The sequence below is a fragment of the Pongo abelii genome, chromosome 4 (genome assembly GCF_028885655.2).
Source record: "Pongo abelii isolate AG06213 chromosome 4, NHGRI_mPonAbe1-v2.0_pri, whole genome shotgun sequence".
In the NCBI taxonomy this organism is placed as follows: Eukaryota; Metazoa; Chordata; class Mammalia; order Primates; family Hominidae; genus Pongo; species Pongo abelii.
Window position 1 is genome coordinate 172,171,027 of NC_071989.2, and position 22,012 is coordinate 172,193,038.

Sequence of the window (22,012 nt, forward strand, 5' to 3'; positions counted from 1 at the left end):
TATACATATACATATATTATATATAATATATATACATGTATATATACATATACATATATTATATATAATATATATACATGTATATATACATATACATATATTATATATAATATATATACATGTATATATACATATACATATATTATATATAATATATATACATGTATATATACATATACATATATTATATATAATATATATACATGTATATATACATATACATATATTATATATAATATATATACATGTATATATACATATACATATATTATATATAATATATATACATGTATATATACATATACATATATTATAATACATATAATATATATACATATTTCCAAAAGTCTTACTAGCATAGTGGAAAGCCCAAAAAGATCCTTTTCCTTTTTCTCTCTCTTTTTTTGTTCTTTCTACGGCTCTCCATTTTCCACCTACCAAAAACTAACCAAATTACACTGTGACCAACTGTTTTGAATCCTCTTCCCTAAAGAGCTTACCGTTTCCACCTGTTTTTTACCAAAGATCCTTTTAAATTATATGCTTTGATGGATACTAAGCTGGAAATTTTGGCTCTTTGTAGTCCTGAATCCTACATGCAATTATCAAAGGGCTTATGGATTATTATTTTTCACCTAAAGCAGATGAGGAGATGTGCTGTGGCATCATAAATGCTAGGACATAAACGTTCTGAACCCTAAAGCTTGCAGTTTAACATTTATTGTACCAAGCACAATACCGTGTATAAGGTTTTAGAAAAGGAGCAATTCTATGTACTTGGAGACTAAAGATTGGTTTACAATTTGTATTAAAACAAAAAGCTGCTGGTCCCAAATCCTTTCTCCTTCCTGGCCCCAATAAATCTGATTCTTGCCTCCAACAGAGGATGCCTTCCCTGCCCCTATCCTGTGGTTAGAGAGACAACTGCACTGTCATGGGGCTTATATTTGCCTGACCTTTTGCATACTCACATTAGGCAATGATGACTATTTCAGGACTGCAGAATACTAAGTGAAGAACAGATAGATTATATAGTGTGCCTCCTAAGTGGCCTGTTGCTATGGTTTCCCACTGAAAGAACAGAATTCTCGCCATTAGGTTATCTGAAATCTGCAGGACTGCACCAAAATGTTTCTGCAGAGAAGAGGACTGTCCATTAAACACAGCTCCATCTGATCAAATCCAGTCTCAGATCAGCAGGGAGCACAATAAGTTTTTGGAAGCATGACTTCAGCAGTAGGATTTGCAGGACATTTGTGGGACTGAAACTGAGGCATTGCCCTCTGTTGATGAGTGACCTTTCCTATATTTGTTATCTATGTCCTCTATGCCAAAAAGTTATTGAATCTGAACCACCTGGGCATGAAAATGGGAACACAATGCTCCTGTACTTAAAACCCTCCAAAGGCTTTCCATTGCTCTTAAGAGAAAAATCCAAATCCTCTTGAGTGCCTTGCAGTTCTTTGCATGGTCAGACCCCAACTGCTTCTTTATCCTCATCTCACCCCACTCCATTTATGCCTTCTGACAGGACTCTCCATTTTCGTTTTATAGCACTTATCGACATTTGAAATTAACTGTAGGTTTTTGTGCTTCTTTAATATATATCTACCCCATTAAAATAGAACTTTAAAGTCATGGGCTATGTCTTTGTTATCTTTGCTATATCCCCAACACCTACTATAAAACTTGGCACATTCTATCCTCATTTAATTAGCAATTAGAGGACTGAATGTCTACTTATTCATTGAACAAGTAATAAACTGAAAAAAAATTTAAAAGAAGACTTGCCCTTAGATAGCTTATGAATACAGTACAAGGAAATATGTCTGGGTAAACAAATAGCTATATACCAATGAAACAGCAATTTCTTGTTATCTCCTGGAGACCTGGTGCTGACCATGATGGGTAAGTAGTGCCCATGCATTTAACACAGGTGTGCTAGACACATGTCTGAAGGACATGCTAAAAGGTAACTCAACCAGTCTAGTAGTAACTCTTAGCTCATCAAAAATCTTCAACCACAATAAAAGAAGCCCAGAGATTCCATCAGGAAGACAGCAAATACTTTGAAGGGTATTTATAGGGATAGAGTGACATTTATCCCCTCTCTCTCCTCAAGCCACCTGAAAGGTTGGCAAGAGAATTCCTTAGGGAGATGGGAGGAGAGAAACCCAGAGTGTGTGGAGAGAAGAGGAGGTAGGTACTCACACAGAAAGGTAGCTGGACCAGAGTCCTCTTAAAAAGACCCTTGCTCTAGGATGAAGGGAAGCCAGCAGTGTACTGCCAATAGGCAGGAGCTAAGGGAAAGTCAAGAGCCTAAGAGGGCAGAATGTTCTCCTTATTGGGTACTCAAAGAGTTCTTATAAGTGCCCCATGTCAGGAAGAGCCAGAAGTTTGCCTTGTCATGAAAGAAACCACTGGCAATCAAATAAACCAGCATCAGGCAAACAATACTTGCCCTTTCTTTGTAAATTTAGCACACATACTTGATATACACATATACATGCTCTCTCGCGTGCACTCTTTCTCATTCTCTCTCTCTCTCTCTTTCTGTCTCTCTCACACACATGCTCAATGTTTTACTCTAGAGGAGCCAGACCACAGACGAATTGGGGAGAAGAGGCGGAGAAGGTAGAGCAGAGAATGAGTCCATGGCCCTTCCCCACTGGTGGACTGAGGAATCGGTGGCAGGCCTAGGAGGAAGGTTGGCCAGACAGAAACATTGACTTGAATGAGAGATTAGAGTTTTGATCAAGGTTGAACTGAAATTCTTAACACCTAATGATGAGATTGTACTAATACCTGAAGGCATATAAGATTTGCCTAAGAAATCTTTTGCCATACGGAAGGAGAACCCAGAGGATGTAGGTGAAGGTAGTGCTTAGAAAATAATGAAGCTACAGAGACAGAAACTAGATAAGTGATTGCCTGGAGCCAGAGTGTAGGAGAGAGGATGGGGGGAGGACAGAAATGAGAAATGACTACTCATTGTTATTGAGTTCCTTTTCAAGCTAATGAAAATGTTCTAAAATTGATTGTGGTGACAGTTGTACAATTCTGTGAACATACTAAGCACCATAGAAGTGTACACTTTAAATGGGTGAATTGTATGATACCTGACTTGTATTTCAATAAAGCTGTTTTAAAAAAATAATAATGAAGCAGACTCCTCATTGCACCTTCTCACATCCAGTCTGTACAATAAACTAACTTCATAAAATAGAAAATAATAAGTTTAATGAGAAGAGTAAAAGTAAAGTACAGTAGGATTTCCAAGTTGAGGTAATCAGCTCAAAACCTTCTCTGCTTAGGAAATTACTTGATTTACCAACCAATGTTCTAGGAATATTTGGAATAATAGAATCATGCTTGTACTTATTAAATATGCAAGATGCATTCCTATTTTTCTCCTCCTTTAGCAAAAATTATTCCTGAAAAAGATAAATTTCTCATCAACTCCCAGGAGAATTGTGTATCCTGCAACCGTAGATAATTCATTAAGTCTTGTGACTATAAAAGGATGATATCTTATATCTGAATATATTATTGCATGCAAAGAACTTTTCAAGGACAAATGTTTCTCATTCAATCATAACCACACTGAATGATTGGTAGAGGAATTATATCTGCATTTTACACACAAGGAATGTTAAGACTAAAACAGGAGTCTGAAAATTATGGCCCACTGGCCAAATTCACTCTGTCACCTGTATTTGCATAGCCCATGAGATAAGAATAATTTTTACATGTTTAAGTCGTTGAAAAAAAATCAAAAGAAACATAATATCTCATGAATACTGAAAATAATATGAAATTCAAATTTCAGTATTCATAAACTTTTATCAAAACACAGCAAATGCTCATTTATTCACATATTGTGTCATGCTTTCATGCTGCAATGACAGAGATGAGTCTTTGTATGACAGAGATTGTATGGCTGGCAATGCCTAAAATATTTAGTATTTGTCTTTTAAGAAAAAGTTTGCTGACTTCTTCTCTAAAAGGTTGAATGACCTCTCATTTCACATGCTTAGTTAGCTGTAGAAAGAGACATAAGATCACTAATTAAGGTCATAAATCATAATATCCTGTTCCCTATACAATAACAATAATATTTGTAGTATTTATATGTTCATTTCCCTCTTCTGTTGGGCCACCAAACTTTCTTTTGGAAATGAAATCTTACAAAACTATTATTATTATCACTATCATTATTATTATTATTATTATTAAGACAGTGTCTCACTCTGTCACCCAGGCTGGAGTGCAGTGCCGCAATCTCGGATCACTGCAACTTCCATCTCCCAGGTTCAAGAGATTCTCCTGCCACAGCCTCCCGAGTAGATGGGATTACAGGCACCTGTCACCATGCCCGGCTAATTTTTGTATTTTTAGTAGAGATGGGGTTTCACCATGTTGGCCAGGCTGGTCTCGAGCTCCTGGCCTCAAGTGATCTGCCTGCCTCGGTTTCCCACAGTGCTGGGATTACAGACGTGAACCACCGCACCTGGCCCAAAACTATTACTGTGCTTGGAAGGCCCTTCCCCCATTTCTGACTTCCTTAACTCTTAAAAATCCCCTATGTCTCAAATTATAATACCACATCCTCAGATATCCATCATGTTAATCTAAAATAAGTTCTGTAGTCATCCAACAGTTTTTTTCTGCCTGCTGCACAGACAAAAACCAATTCACTGAGACAACAATATTGCAGTACAGAAAAAATATAATTAATGTGAGGCCGGCCACTTGGGAGCTCTGGAGTTCTCATGCAAATCAGTCTCATGGAGGCTCAGAGGTTAGGGTTTTTCTTTTTTTTGAGACTGAATCTCGCTCTGTTGCCCAGGCTGGAGTGCAGTGGTGCGATCTTGGCTCACTGCAACCTCCGCCCCTCCAGGTTTAAGCAATTCTCTGCCTCAGCCTCCGGAGTAGATAGGATTACAGGCACATGCTACCACACCGGGCTAATTTTTTGTATTTTTAGTAGAGATGGGGGTTTCACCATCTTGGCCAGGCTGATCTTGAACTTCTGACCTCATGATCCACCCACCTAGGCCTCCCAAAGTGCTGGGATTACAGGCATGAGCCACCACACCCGGCCTAGTGATTTTCAAGAATAGTTTGCTGGGCAGGATGCTAGGGAATGGGAAGTGTTGATTAGTTGGGGATGAAATCATAGGTGTATGGAAAACAGTTCTTGTGCCCTGAGCAGCTTCTGGATGCGAGTCACAAGACTGGTTGAGTCATGAGTCATGGGACCGAGTAGAGTCAGCTGGTCATCAGAAAGGCAAAAGTCTGAAAACCATCTCAAAAGGCCAATCTTGGGTTCTATCATAGTGATGTTATCTGTATGAACAATTATAAATTTTGTGACCCTGGAACAAGGCCGGTTATCACTTAACCATGCCTACATCTTGGCAGAATTCAGACCCCTCTCATATTCCTAACCTTGGGGGCTTTCATTAGTTTTTACAAAGGTGGTTTAGTTTGGGGAAAGGTTATTATCATTCTTGCCTTAAGGGTAAATTGTAAACTAAATTCTTCCCTAAGTTAGCTTGGCCTATAGCCAGGAATGACCAAGGACAGCTTGGAGGTTAGAAGCAAGATACAGTCAACTATGTCAGATTCTCTTACTGTCATAATTTTGCAAAAGCAGTTTCAGTTCCATTTTATACTCTCTGACAGGACCTTGCAGTCAACTATAGAGTGCTATGAACCAGGAAGAACCTTAACAACCATATAATTCAGAAGTCAGCGAACTTTTTCTGTAAGGGCCAAATAATATTTTAGCTTTGCAGGCCATACTGTCTCTGCAATAACTACTCAATTCTGTCATCATAGCACAAAAGCAACTATAGATAATACCTAAATGAATGTCATTCCAATAAACCCTTATTTAGAAAAACAGACAGATGGCTGGATTTGGCCCATGAACTGTAGTTCGTCAACCCCTGATACAGCCTATAACTTTATCTTACATGTTGTGAAGCTGAGTATGAAGAGAGTACAATAGCATGAAGGTTTATGTCCCCTCAAATTCATACATTAAAATCTAACCCCCAATGTAATGATATTAGGATGTGGAGCCTTGGAAGGTAATTAGGTCATGTGTGTGGAATCTTCATGATTGGGATTAATACTCTTATAAAGGGACCATAGAGAGATCTCCACATACCTTTCCACCATGTGACCTCACTGTGAAAGGAAAGCTATCTATGAGGAAGTAGGTCCTCACCAGACACTGAATCTGCTGGCTCCTTGGTCTGGAACTTCCCAACCTCCAGAATTGTAAAAAATAATTTTGTTGTTGATAAACCACTCAATCTATGGTATTTTGTTATACAGACCAAATAGACTAAGACAAGGAAAGTGACTTGAGAATTAGAATCCATCTTCCTGACCCACAGCCTAGTCCAATGTGTTGCTACTGAGAGGTGACAGCGTGCTGGCAGCCCTCGCCGCCCTCGCTCGCTCTCAGCGCCTCCACTGCCTGGGCGCCCACTCTGGCCACACTTGAGGAGCCCTTCAGCCCCCCACTGCACTGTGGGAGCCCCTTCCTGGGCTGGCTGAGGCCAGAGCCAGTTCCCTCAGCTTGCAGGGAAGTGTGGAGAGAGAGGCGTGGGCGGGAACCGGGGCTGCACGTGGTGCTTGTGGGCCAGCGCGCGTTCCAGGTGGGCGTGGGCTCGGCAGGCCCCACACTCGGAGTGGCCAGCCGGCCCTGCAGGCCCCCGGCAGTGAGGGGCTTAGCACCTGGGCCAGCAGCTGCTGTGCTCGACTTCTTGCCAGGCCTTAGCTGCCTCTCTGCAGCAGGGCTTGGGACCTGCAGCCTGCCATGCCTGAGCCTCCCCCTCTCCCCAGCCTGTGGGCTCCTGGGCAGACCGATCCTCCCCAACCAGTGCTGCCCCCTGCTCCACAGCCCCAGTCCCATCAACCACCCAAGGGCTGACAAGTATGGGCACATGGCGCGGGACTGGCAGGCAGCTCCACCTGCGGCCCCCATGTGGGATCCACTGGGTGAAGCCAGCTGGGCTCCTGAGTCTGGTGGGGACTTGGAGAATCTTTATGTCTAGCTAAGGGATTGTAAATACACCAATCAGCACTCTCTATCTAGCTCAAGGTTTGTAAACACACCAATCAGCACCCTATGTCTAGCTCAGGGTTTGTGAATGCACCAATCGACACTCTGTATCTAGCTACTCTGGTGGGGACTTGGAGAACGTTTGTATTGACACTCTGTATCTAGCTAATCTAGTGGGGAGGTGGAGAACATTTGTGTCTAGCTCAGGGATTATAAACACACCAATCAGCACCCTGTCAAAACGGACCAATCAGCTGTCTGTAAAACAGACCAATCGGCTCTCTGTAAAATGGACCAATCAGCAGGATGTGGGTGGGGCCAGATAAGGGAATAAAAGCAGGCTGCCCCAACCAGCAGTGGCAACCCACCCGGGTCCCCTTATACGCTGTGGAAGCTTTGTTCTTTCGCTCTTTGCAATAAATCTTGCTGCTGCTCGCTCTTTGGGTCCACACTGCCTTTATGAGCTGTAACACTCACCGCAAAGGTCTGCAGCTTCACTCCTGAAGCCAGCGAGACCAAGAACCCACCGGGAGGAACGAACAACTCCAGACGTGCCGCCTTAAGGGCTGTAACACTCATTGTGAAAGTCTGCAGCTTCACTCCTGAGCCAGCGAGACCATGAACCCACCAGAAGGAAGAAACTCCGAACACGTCTGAACATCAGAAGGAACAAACTCCGGACACACTGCCTTTAAGAACTGTAACACTCACCGTGAGGGTCCGCGGCTTCATTCTTGAAGTCAGTGAGATCAAGAACCCACCAGTTCCAGACACACTACAACTTGACATTGTCCTAAAAAACAGCTTAAACTGATGAATCTAAGATACTCAAAAACCCAAAGAAATTAATGGAGCCTCTAAATCTTTGGAAATTAGAGGGGGATATAATTTCATTTCTTTTTTGAAACATGCAGGAATAGGTAAGAATAAATACTGCTTTTGCAAAGCCAATCTTCCTTGCAAATAGCACAGATGTTACTATCTTGAGCATAGCTTTCCTATGAAACTGAACACAGGGATAAATATTGAAAAGAGCTTGCCTTCTCCAAGAAATTTTTGTGGTACACATGATTTTGAAGACAAATGTATTTTAAAATACCAGATCAATTAAAAATGCAATCAATTGCATTTGTTGAGCACCCACCATGTCAAAGCACAATGCCTAAAACTTCTTCATACCTAAAAAGACTGTCTGACCCTCAACAAGTAAAATTCACCACTTGTTCCTGCAATTCCATTCCCTTTTCATCACATTAAAGATAACTTTATTGTAAGGTGTTATAGGTTGAATTGTGTCCCCCTAAAATTAAAATGTTGAGGTTCTAAACTCCAGTCCTTGAGAATGTGACCTTTCTGGGAAATAGAATAGTTGTGTATATGATTAGTTAAGATAGTCATTACGGCAGGTCGTAACGCAATATTACTAGTCTCTTTTGAAAGGAGAGCATTTAGACAGACACATGCACGCAGATAGAATGCCATGTGAAGATGAAGTTTGAGATACAAGTGACACTTCTCCAACCAAAGAATACCAAAGATGGCCAGAAAACCATAAGAAGCTAGGAAACACAAATTAAATGGATTCTATTTCAGAGCCCTCAGAAAGAACCAACCCTGACAACACCCTGATCTCAGATTTCTAGTTCCAAAACTGCGAGACAATACATTTCTGTTGGTTAAGCCACCCAGTTTTCAGTACCTTGTTACAGCAGCCCTAGAAAATTGATACAAAAAGGTTTACACGTCTATATCTAGCCCCTAGAACAGAGGTCCCCAACCCACAGATCATGGCCTGTTAGGAGCCTGGCCGCACAGCAGGAGGTGAGTGGTGGGTGAGCGAGCAAAGCTTCATCTGTATTTATAGCCACTGCCCATTGCTTACATTACCACCTGAGCGCCACTTCTTCTCAGATCAGCGGTGGCATCAGAGTCTGACAGGAGCGCGAACCCTATTGTGAACTGAACATGCAAGGGATCTATGTTGCATACTCCTTATAAGAATCTAATCCCTGATGATCTGTCACTGCCTCCTGTCACCTCTAAATGGGACTGTCCAGTTGCAAGAAAATAAGCTCAGGGCTCCCACTGATTCTACATTATGGTGAGTTGTGTAATTATTTTATTATATATTACAATGTAATAATAATAGAGATAAAGTGCACGATAAACACAATGTGCTTGAATTGTCCCGAAAATATCCCCCACTGTCACCTTGTCCATGGAAAAATTATCTTCCATTAAACCAGTCCCTGGAGCCAAAAAGGCTAGAGACCGCTGCCCTAGAATATAAATGCTTTAGAACAGATATGTTCTTTTTATTTATTCATCCATTTGTTCCAAAACGCTTTTTACTAAATGCCAGATTCTGTGATTATTCATTGTTTTTATGTCCCAGAACTTATCACAAAACCTGACTTACTGCAGACATTTGATAAATATTTGATGGATAAATGAATAAAGGTAGATATAAGGTTTGGCTGTGTTTCCACCCAAATCCCATCTTGAATTGTAGTTCCCACAATCCCTATGTGTTCTGGGAGCGACCTGGTAGAAGGTAATTGAATCATAGGGGCAGTTACCTTCATACTGTTCTTGTGATAGTGAGAGAGTTCTCATGAGCTCTGATGGTTTTATAAGTGGCTTCCCCCCTCCCCCACTTTTGCTTGACACTTCTTCTTGCTACCACCATATCAAGAAGGACATGTTTGCTTCTCCTTCTGCCATAATTGTAAGTTTCCTGAGGTCTCCCCAACCATGCTGAACTGTGAGTCAATTAAATAGTTTTCCTTTATAAATTACCTGGTCCCTGTCCTTGTAGCAGAATGAGAGCAAAGTAATACAGTATACCAGGAGTGGGGCACTGCTGTAAAGATACCTGAAAATGTGTAAGTGACTTAGGAACTGGGTAATAGGCGGAGGCTGGAACAGTTTGGAGGGCTCAGAAGAAGATAGGAAAATGTGGGAAAGTTTGCAACTTCCTAGAGATTTGGAAGGCTCAGAAGACAGGAAGATGTGGGAAAGTTTGGAACTTAGATTGGGAAAGTTTGGAACTTCCTAAAGACTTGTTTAATGGCTTTGACCAAAATGCTGATAGTGATAATGGACAATGACATCCAGGCTAAGGTAGTCTCAGATGGAGATGAGGAACTTATTGGGAACTGGAGTGAAGGTTACTCTTTCTATGCAAAAAGACTGACGGCATATTGCCCCTGCCCCAGAGATCTGTGGAACTTTGAACTTGAGAGAGATGATTTAGGTTATCTGGTGGAAGAAATTTCTAAGTGGAAAGCATTAAAGAGGAAGCAGAGCATAAAAGTTTGGAAAATTTGGAGCCTGATGATGCAAAAGAAAAGAAAAGCCTATTTTCTGGGGAGAAATTCAGGCTTGTTGCAGAAATTTCCATAAGTAACAAGGAGCTGAATGTTGATAACCAAGAAAATGGGGAACATGTCTCCAGGACATGTAACAGACCTTCATGACAGCTCCTCCCAATACAGACCTGGAGGCCTAGGAAGGATAGTGGTCTCCTGGGCTGAGTTCAGGGCCTTCCTTGCTGTGTGAAGCCTTGCAACTTGGTGCCCTACACCCCAGCCACTCCAGCCATGGCTAAAAGGAGCCAATGTATAGCTCAGGCCATTGCTTCAGAGGGTGAAAGCCCCAAGCCTTGGCAGCTTCTACGTGGTGTTGGGCCTGCAGGTGTGCAGAAGTCAAGAAGTGAGGCTTGGGAACCTCTGCCTAGATTTCACAGGATGTATGGAAACACCTGGATGTCCAGGCAAAAGATAGCTGCAGGGGTGGAGCCTCATGGAGAACCTCTGCTAGAGCAGTGCAGAAAGAAAATGTGGAGTTGAGACCCCACACAGAGTCCCTACTGGGACACTGCCTAGTGGAGCTGTGAGAAGAGGACTGCCATCCTCTAGACCCCAGAATGGTACATCCACCAAAAGTTTGCACCATGTGCCTGGAAAAGCCACAGACACTCAACACCAGCCCATGAAAGCAGCCAGCATGGGGGCTGTACCCTGCAAAGCCAAAGGGCAGAGCTGCCCAAGGCCATGGGAGGCTAGCTCATGCATCAGCGTGACCTGGATGTGAGACATGGAGTCAAAGGAGATCATTTTGGAACTTTAAGGCACAATGACCGCTGTAGTAGGTTTCATACTTGCGTGGGGCTTGTAGCACCTTTGTTTTGGCCAATTTCTCCCATTTGGAACAGGTGTATTTACCCAATGCCTGCACCCCCACTGTATCTGGGAAGTAACTAACTTGCTTTTGATTTTACAGACTCATAGGTGGAAGGGACTTGCCTTGTCTCAGATGAGACTTTGGACTTGGACATTTGAGTTAATGCTGGAATGAGTTAAGACTTTGGGGGACTGTTGGGTAGGCATGACTGTGTTTTGAAATTTTTGAAATTTCGGAAGGGCCAGGGGGTAGAATGATATGGTTTGGCTGTGTCCCCACCCAAATCTCATCTTGTAATTCCCATAATCTCCACATGTCATAGGAGGGACCTGGTGGGAGGTAATTGAATCATGGGGACAGTGACTTCCATGCTGTTCTCATAAGATCTGATAGTGAGTGAGTTCTCACAAGATCTGATGGTTTTATAAGGGACTTTTTCCCCTTTTGCTCGGCACTTCTCCTTGCTGCTGCTTGGCACAGAAGGACATGTTTGCTTCCCTTTCTGCAATGATTGTAAGTTTCCTGAGTTCTCCCCAGCCATACTGAACTGTGAGTCAATTAAACCTGTTTCCTTTATAAATTACCCAGTCTCATGTATGTCCTTATAGCAGCATAAAAAGGAACTAACACAGGAGACAAAAAGGAAGGGAGAAATGGAAGAAGGAAAAAATAAAGTGAATGTACTCAAAGTTCTTTTCTTGAAAGTGCTCAAAGTAGTGTTAGGGAGACAAACCTTAGACATGTGAAAATGTCTTGTATTGCTAAGCAGTATGGAATAAATGGCCCAGATATTGAGTACCATCTGAACTCAGGAGACATCATAGGTAAAGTCAGATGTGAGGTGTGTATTAAAGTTTATTGTTTGTTTTTGTTTTGGAGTGTTTTATTTAGCAGCATTAATCAAATTTGAATTTGATGAAGAGACTCATCACATACGCATAAAAATCACTGTTTTTAAAAAGCACATTGATCTTCTTATAAAACAAGAAATGCTTAAGTAATGCATATAACCATTATCTAGTCATTGTTAGAGCTAGGATTTTTTAATGTTAGGTTTTCTTAATTCATGGCATATTTTTGTTTGAAGCAGCAAAATTCCGAAGTAGGATTTTGCTTAGGCCAGTGGTTTTCAAATTTTAGAGTGCCCAAGAATTACATGGAGAAATATGAAGCATGATGGACGTCCTGGGCCCCGCACTAGTCCATCTCAACTAGCATCTCTAGGGCAGAACCAGAGAATTTGCCTCTTAAATATTCATCCCTCATGTAATTTCTCTACAAGTGGTGTGTGGAGAACATGGCCTTAGGCCTTTGTTGTCCTGAAAACTGAACTTCTGTTTAATGGTAAAGACATTATAATTTTATTTAAAAATACTTTGCCAAGAGCAGTGGCTCACGCCTGTAAACCCAGCACTTTGGGAGGCCCAGGTGGGCGGATGGCCTGAGCTCAGGAGTTTGAGACCACCCTGGACAACATGGTAAAACCCTGTCTCTACAAAAAATACAAAAACTAGCTTGGCATGGTGGCAGTCACCCGTACTCCCAGCTACTTGGAGGGATGAGGTAGGATTGCTTGGGCCTAAGAGGTTGATGATGCAGTGAGTCAAGGTTGCACCACTGCACTCCAGCCTGGGCAACAGAGTGAGACCCTGTATCCACAAAACAAACAAACAAACCTCTGTAGTAGAGAGTAAATAAATGTAAATATCTCAAAAACCATTGATTGTAGTTTGGGATTTTTTGTTTTTGTTTTCATTCTGAGTTTGGGTTCTTCTTTTGTTTTGGGGGGTTTTTTGCTGATTTTTTTCGAAGTCTGTATTTTTTCCAGTATCTTCCAGATACTAATCACCTTCCAAGATTGCAAGTTTTTTGTCTTCAACTAACAATTAATTCATTAATTTAAGGGAGAACTATGGCTTGGTTAATATCATCTGCCTTTTTTTTTTTTAGATTTCTCAATGCATTAACTATGCCTCTAAAAATTAGAAAGTTTAAACATACACCAACTATTCTATGAAGTTGCAGAAAGGTTGAATGTTGTTTTGTTTTGAAGCCAATTTTATAATCTTGAAAAATCAAACTACTTCTTAAAATACACATAGTATCATAAATTCAAAACGTCTCCCTAATCTGTATTTGGTACCCCAAGTTGATGACAGGGTCCACTGACCATTATTATCAATGAGTGTGTGCCAGCCATCAACAGACAGCACAGTATTTAAAACCTTAACAATTTTCATTCTTCCTACTCTCTGAGAAAATGTTTCCTGTAGAAGGACATTTACAATCATCAGGCTAGCAAGTCTCGATCACTGGACTGAACTATTAGCATATATAAAGTCAAATATGCCTTTGCAGATGCTCATAAACAAAATATCCATTCCTTTGCCCTCCTCACTGAAAAACACTATTTTTATATTGTTATGTGAAAAGATTTGGAGCCATGCTGATAAAAGCTAATTAACTGAGCACTTACTATTTACCAGGCACTATGATAAGCACTTCAAATTCAAATATCAATTTATCATCATGACAGCCTGTGATAGAGGTTTCATTATTATTCTCATTTTACAATTTAGAAAACTGGTGATTAACTGGCTGAGATCTAACAGTTATTAAGTAACAGAGATGAGGTTTGAATTTGTGGTCATCTGACTTCAACTCCTGTGCTACAAGTTTTCCTCCAAATTATCAGATTCTGGTGAAGTAGAATGAGAACTGGGCTGAGATCCAAGAGATAAAAACGTTCTTCTCTCAGCTGTGATACAAAGTAACTGGGTAGTTCTGACCATGATATTTACCCTCTTTGGGTTTCCGTTTCCTCTTCTATAAAGAGTGGTAATTGGACCACTAGATGAATAATAAAATTGCTTCCAACACTAATATACCATGATTTAAGAGCAGCCTCTTTGCACAAAAAGAGGACTAGAAAGACAATGGGAGCCATCTGGATGTGCAAATGATGAATGGCAAAAGCTTTTGGAGGGGATAGTCTCGGATTAGCATTCAGTGCCTTGGGGCCCACACACCACATTGCGAGTCCTACAAATTGCCTGCAGCTGCACTGACCTAGCCTCTTACACTGCAGAACCCTTGACAAATTGTTCAAGGTATTTAGCCTTGGGTTTCCCTAAGAACCCATCTAACCCATAAAAATTAGAGGTCTTGTAATTTTGCCAATTATGCTGTTAGAAGTGTAACAAAGCTTTTTTGTCTGAACTAAATTATCCCTTCATTCCAGATAGCAAGAATGCCTTTGCAAATTCTTTCTCGAGTAGCTGATAGTAGAGGATTTTCACATCAGCGAAAAAATGAAAACCATCTAAAGAAACAATCATAATGATATCATGACGGAAGAAAAGCTGTGTTAATCTCAGGAGCTATGTGTCTGTATCCACTTTTATAGGGCCATGCCTCAAAAATTCACAACCTCAATCCATAATGCCCAAGATTTCTACAGAATTTTAGGGATTTATAGTCTCATTGTTAGTACTCACTCTTATTTAGAAATCCTTCTTAAGTCTCAGTCTCACTCATGCTAGCCTCCCATTATTTTCTTTCTACCCTACGTGAACCCAAACATCTTCCAAATTATGATTCCCACAGGGCAGCAATGGTGATGACAAAAGAGGATCTCTTCATAGCATACAGAGCAAACAGTCCTAAATCTAATATTACAAATCTCTGTTCTTAAAAATTTCAAAGCCATCTTTGCCATTGGGAATTTTTCAATGGCTATATTTTGTCTTGAAGTCCTGGCATCTCTCTTCAGGTTGCTTGGCCCTGTCTTCATCTCCCTGGACCCTTGGGATACTCTCTCAAAGTCATATATCCAAAATGTTTTTATGCAGAAATGCTGGCTACTTCTCTTGCATTATCCTTCCAGACCATGTCTAGTGCCTATTTCTTCATACCCAAAAAGAACTCTACTACTGGCATGCCAATTTCCAGTAAATTACTTTTAACTACATTGTCTGCTACCCAATCTTTGTACAATTATGTTATCGGAATATAAGTGGGATCTTTATGGCCCAGTCTCACCACAGTGTATTATTCAAACAAAGAAAAAGCAATTCTGATTCCGACTCTTCAAGTTAACTAAGAGATTTGATTTAAAACAAAATAATACTTCACTGCTTCACACTGATAGTGGCAGGAGGCAGACAAATGCCTAGGCAGACAGGGGTGGGTCCTCGGTGAAACCCCACCTTCAAACCAAAGACAGTGTAAAGCCTGAAAGCCAAGCTACAAGTCTTGAATAAATCCATGGACCAGATTAAGAGCCTCTCTTCCTATCTGGCATGCTTTCCTATCATTGATCCCTACCCCTTCACCTATTTACATATACTTACTCTTCCCTAATTTTTTTTTAACACTGTTGTGTCCATCTTTGAGTGGTGCCTTTGTTTTAGCCTTTTTTGCATACTCACAAACCAATCAGCATGCACTCACCCATTCTGAGCCAATAAAAGCCCTGGGCTCAGCCACACTTGGAGACTGCTCACCTTTGGGCACCTGACTTCAGAGAGGAGGCTGCCCTCTTGGATCCCCTCCCCACTGAGAGCTGTCACTCAATAAAACTCCCTTCATACTTCAGTTGTCAGTGTACCCTCATTATTCTTTGATGTGGGACAAGAACTCGGGACCTGCTGAATGTGGGTACAAAGAAAGACTGGAACACTGTAGCCCTCTGCCCTTCACTGGCAAAGGGCAGCTGCCCCACATGATGGGAAGCAGCACTGAGATGGAAGGAGCAGCAGGGCCAGTCCCCAGAGCTACAAGCCGGAGTGGGACAATGGGACTAAAAGAGCTTGGCATGCTGTAACACCCCCTATAGGGATTTGGGGTCACTGGCATCCCTGTTCAGGTGCCACTGTGTTCTCCTCATCCAGACACCACTGCCCAAGGCAAAAACAGGTCATGTACACCCAGCCCAACTGCAGGTTGAGTGCAGATCCTGCAGCAAGCATTAGATACGGGCAGGAGCGCAAGCCAAGTGCTTCCTGCTGGGCCAAGTAGGTGGGATACCTCCTGCGGGAAGCCTGGGCCAGAGCAAGGCCTGGGCAGGGGTGTCACCAGCCACAGAGGTCTCCAGCTGGAAAAGCAGCTCTGAGAGAAATCCTGTGTCAACACCTTAAAATTCTTCTTCTCCCATTTCTCTCCACTGCCAACTTTCATGTTAACTGCCCAAAATTGTTCTCCCCATTCTTCACTCTTCATTTTTGAAAAAAAAAAAAAATATTACCCAATATGCTTATCTTCACAGACACTCCTATTTTCTCATTCCCCTCTAGAACCCCCTTTTGTAGTGGCATAACACTTTTTGTTAATTTTTTTGCATTTTTAAATTTTGCAATACCTCTCAGCCCATTTTGAAATAAACCACTCCTCATTCTTAGTTCATTCATTGGTCTAATCAACATAACAGGTAAACGGAGAGATAGCATGGGTAGGAACAACATTTTCATCAAGTAGTGGAAAAGAAAAGGGCAGTGTGTGTACTTATGCATTTTTATTTTTGTCCCTTTTACAAATAAATTAACATTTTTGAATGAACGGAAAAACCAAAACAAATGAATTGCAGGAGACTCATGCAGTGACAATTGCCATGTCTGGAGTTCTTAGGATTTACAGAGATAACATGGCGGAAATAAATTAAAGTTCTTTTTGACATAATAAAAGGCACCTTGAAAAGAGGTTTAACTTGAGAACTGTACCTGGAAAATGACAGCTGTGAATTAATTTGAATGCAGCAACATATATTAAAGGAAACCAAAAACAACTATTTACTACACATACAAAAGAATCTTCTGTAGATCTAGGCAACATTCAGGCAACAGAACAAAACAGAACCCAAAATAAAGAAGTCCAGTCCAACTGAGTATTGACATCAAAATCCATATGCAAGAGGCCAGGCGCGGTGGCTCATGCCTGTAATCCCAGCACTTTGGGAGGCTGAGGCGGGCGATTCACGAGGTCAGGAGATCGAGATCATCCTGGCTAACATGGTGAAACCCCATCTCTATTAAAAATACAAAAAATTAGTCGGGCGTTTTGCAGGCACCTGTAGTCCCAGCTACTAGGGAGGCTGAGGCGGGAGAATGGCCTGAACCCAGGAGGTGGAGCTTGCAGTGAGCCGAGATCGCACCACTGCACTCCAGCCTGGGCAACAGAGTGAGACTCCATCTCAAAAAAAAAAAAAAAAAAATCCATATGCAACAAAGCTCCTTAACCTGTTAAAGTTTATTGATTGCAAACAAAATAAATGATCCTGACTAATTTAAACAGAATAGAATATCATTATAAAAAATATGAAGGAATGCAAAGAATAGAGAGAAAGATTTAAATCTGGCTATCTCTCTCCCCTGCTGGAAATGCTTAAATAAATTTCTTCTAAGTATAATTAAGATCAAGACCAAACCATCAACATTGCCTACAAATTGTGAATGACCTGCCTCCTTCTTCCCACTCCAGCAGTTTATTCTACCTCTCTCTCCATGTTACTTTGTACAGTGTACTTCACACTGGCCACTTTGTGGTTCCTTATCTATCATTGTCCCCTAGCCACAGGGCCTTTGCACACGTCCTTCCCTCTTTCTAGATGCTCTTCCCTCCCACCTCCCCCACTTCTCGTCTACTCATCCTACAGGCAAAAGATAAAGCTGCACTTCTCAGGTTAATGAGTTTGGATGTTGATATCTACATAAAAGTCTAAATAAAACAACCAAACAAAATTATTAACTCCAACAGGGAACAAAGAGTGAAATAAAAGAAAAACAATTATTGTATACCACATGAGTAAGGCATGAATAGTGTTTACGGACATCAGTCATATTGCTGAACACTGAATTTTCTGACCAAAATTATGATATAACTCTATTGGGTGTGAGGTGTTGGTGCAGGAAAACAGGACAGTAATTACAAGTATTATTGGACTACTAGATGAATAATAAAATTGCTTTTATTTTAGGGGGAAACAGGGAGGGGGTGATCAGGAAGTGGAGGGGGAGAAAGCTAAATCTCTTCTTCCACAATGGAAAGGTCTCAAAACTGTGCCTTAAACTGAAAAAATAGCTGGAAGAGTTCAGTCTTTGCAGCTGGAGGATCACAGATGGGGGAAAGTAGAAAATAGCATATAAAGATGCTGCTGTGTTAAAATAAATCTTAAGAAATTATTGATTCTTAAAGCCAGGTATATATATAATTTTATTTTTAAAATGACACTATTTTCTAAAAGCTAAAGGGAAATTAAAATAGGAAAGAAACAAGAAAGGTAGGTGAGAGGCTAATGCATGTTGTCAAAACTTGTGCATCTGCTAGAGATGTGCCAACAATTTGACCATGTCTAATAATGTATTTTCTGAGAAAACTTTTAGGCAAAACTTATTATCAAAGAAATAGAAATCTTGGCTGTGCCTGGTGGCTCATGCCTGTAATCCCAGCACTTTGGGAGGCCAATGAGGGCAGATCACTTGAGACCAGGAGTTCGAGACCAGCCTGGCCAACATGGTGAGACTCTATCTCTAATAAAATACAAAAATTAGCCAGGCCTGGTGGTTCATGCCTGTAATCCACGCCACTCTGGAGCCTGAGGTGGGAGGATTGCTTGAGCCCAGGAGGCGGAGGTTGCAGTGAGCCAAGATCACACGACTCTACTCCCGTCTGGGTGACAGAGCCAGACCCTGTCTGGAAAAAAAAAAAAAAAAGAAAAGAAAAGAAATATAAATCTCTATGATTGCAATTAGCACCTTGTGTCCAATAATGTGTTCTCATTTGAAATTGTTTATTGACAAACTACTGGTAGAGTTTCCAGAAGTGGTAGGTCTCTGGGGAAGGTTTACCTAGAAGAATTTCTTCCCCTAAATGCATCAGGACCACAAGTGACATTTTTTTCAAGATGAAAAATTATGTTTAATGGCCCACATATGTTGTAAGACAATTATTTCTGATATGGAAAATAACAAGAAAGTCATGTGAGAAGCAAAGAAACCATATGCTCAGGAATCAGGAGAACTGAACTTTGGATTTTTCTATAGTTTGGATGTTTGACCCCTCCAAACCTCATATTGAAACTTGATCTCCAATGTTGGAGGTGGATCCTAATGGGAAGCATTTAGGTCAACACTCATGTGTTGACACCCTCCCATGGGGGTGAGTGAGTTCTCTCTCTCTTAGTTCCCCCAGAGCTGGTTGTTAAAAAGAGCCTGGCACCTTTCCTCTCTCTTGCTTCTTCTCTTGTCATGTGACCTCTGTGATCTTTGCACACATGGGCTCCCTTTCACCTTCTGCCATGAGTGGAAGCAGACTGAGGCCCTCAACAGAAGCAGATGTCTGTGCCATGCTTCTTGTACAGCCTGAAGAACTGTAAGCCAAATAAACCTCTTTTCTTTATCAATTGCCCAGCCCCAGATATTCCTTTATAGCAACATTACATGGACCAAAATACACCTGTATTGTCCAAAACAGTAGTCATTTGTCACATGTGGCTATTGAGTATCTGTAATGTTGTTAGTCCAAATTAAAATGTGCTGTAAACATGAAATATACAAAGGGTTACTAGAAAATTTAAAATCACATCTGTGGTTTGTATTATGTTTCTGTTGGACAATACTGCTTATTCTCAGTTCTGTCATTAGTGGTTGCATGGTAGTGATATGAATGTGAGTCATTTAACTTTATTGGCCCTTGATTTTCTTAAGTGGAAAATTGGTTGGGGGAGGCGGTTAGAAAGATGGCCTCCAAAGCCCCTTTTCATTCAGAAATGTTACAAAGAATCCCAAGGTGTGACACAAATTAATGACTTGAAAAGCCAGCATATTGTTCCTTCAAATGGCTCAACTCCATCATGGTGAGCTTCCCTCTCTGCCCCTGTCAACCCCAGCCAGACATCTTTACCAAATACTGTTCTCAACAGTCACTACTCTATGTCCTGTGCTGAATGCTTTACAAGTATTTCATTACATACTTACCCCTGCACTATGAAATCAGTAGTATTACACTGTTTCACAGACGAGGAAACTGAAACCTGAAACTGTTAACTGACTTTGAAAGGCTTCAGAGCCAGGATTTAGAGGAGTCAGGATCCATATTCCTCTGAATCCAAAACCTGAGCTCCTTATCAGTGTGCTCTGCTTTTCTTTACAGAAGCCAAATTGGTTTTCCTCTGGAACCTAAACTATATTACCAACTTTTTGAGTCAGTACAACTTTTTTGTCTTGTTTTTCATCCCTGGATCCTCAGCACATAAAAAGGATGATTAATAAGCAGTACAGTATGATTAATACAGGATGATTAATAAATAGGACCATAATATTCTCAATTTCTGTGTCAGTTGGTTAAAAATTAAGATTACATTTAAGGTATGCCTGTAAAATAATGTGACATTGTTGGGTTTTTAAGAATATATATACATATCAGCCGTATCTAGAATGTAGTACATAAATGACCATCATCTACTTCAGAGGAGAAACTTTGAACAGTTATTTCAACATTGTTTACTTAGTGTTTTTTAATACTCTTTATAAATTATCCTCAGAGCCCAGAATATATTTTCTTTGAATGTCTGAGGCACAAATTTAATCTCTTCTTTCATATACTGTTTATGTTAGGCCAGAGAACAAGATATCAAAAGTACTTGAGAGCCGACTTGGAAAGTCTCCTAATGGCCTACAATGGGACAAATTTGAGCATCAAAAAACAATAATAATAGTATCTGATTGAAATATAGCAGATAATTTTTAAAATATTTTTAAAAACCTATTGGTTGTCACCAGAATTTGCTGTGTCATCAACCCATTATTATAAAAAATGACAAATATATTGAATGTATTGAGCATTTAATTCCACTTTTCTGCATAAGTTATATTTCAGTATAACCAATTGTTGCTGAGGAAAAGGTCTTATGCAGAACATTTCTAGCAAATAAATACAGAAACAATGATAAAGTAAGAAAATCACCATTTGCAACCCCTAATAAAATAATGGGTCAAGGCAATAATCATCATAGATGCTAAAACCATTAGTTAAAATTTGATGAGAAACTTTAAAAGGAAGAAATCATGCTGACTGCATTTGAAAGTAGAACATCCAAAATTATGTTTCACCTCATGTGATGCAATAAAAAGTACAAAGCATTTGCTTTTTAAAAAAGAAAGAAAGCTGAATGTAACCAAGCCTTCAGAGTTCTAACTTCCCATTTACAAGAAGTATAAAGGCTAGAAAAAAGTGAAACAACACAACACTAGAAGAAACCAATCAGCCATATCTAGGATGCAGCACATCCTGCAAGACAATAAGCTTTGTGTATTCAATAAATGGATGACGTTCTTTAACAAAAATTTTAAAAGGGTGAGAGTGGCATCAGCAAGATGGCAGAAAGGAGTTCTCTGGCTCCACTCCCTCCTCCACAGATGCCCAACTTGCAACTATCCAAGGGCAAAAATACCTTCATGAATATCCCAGAACTCTGGAGTGAAGCTGAGACATCCCCTTCAATTGCACAACTGAGAAAACCCAAGATAAAAGGTCCTCCCCAGGCCAGGAGGCAACTATAGGTTACATTTACCTGCAGAAAGAGCATCTAGTCCCTCTGAACCCCAGCAGCTAAGAGGTGATCCAACTAAGACCAGGACAGGAGGCAACTGCAGGTTAGTGAGTACTCACCTGGCCCTGCTCAACTTCAAATGCAAGTCTCAGTGCTCTGCTAAAGCCTGTCCTAGGCCAGGAGGCAAGCCTACATACATGTAT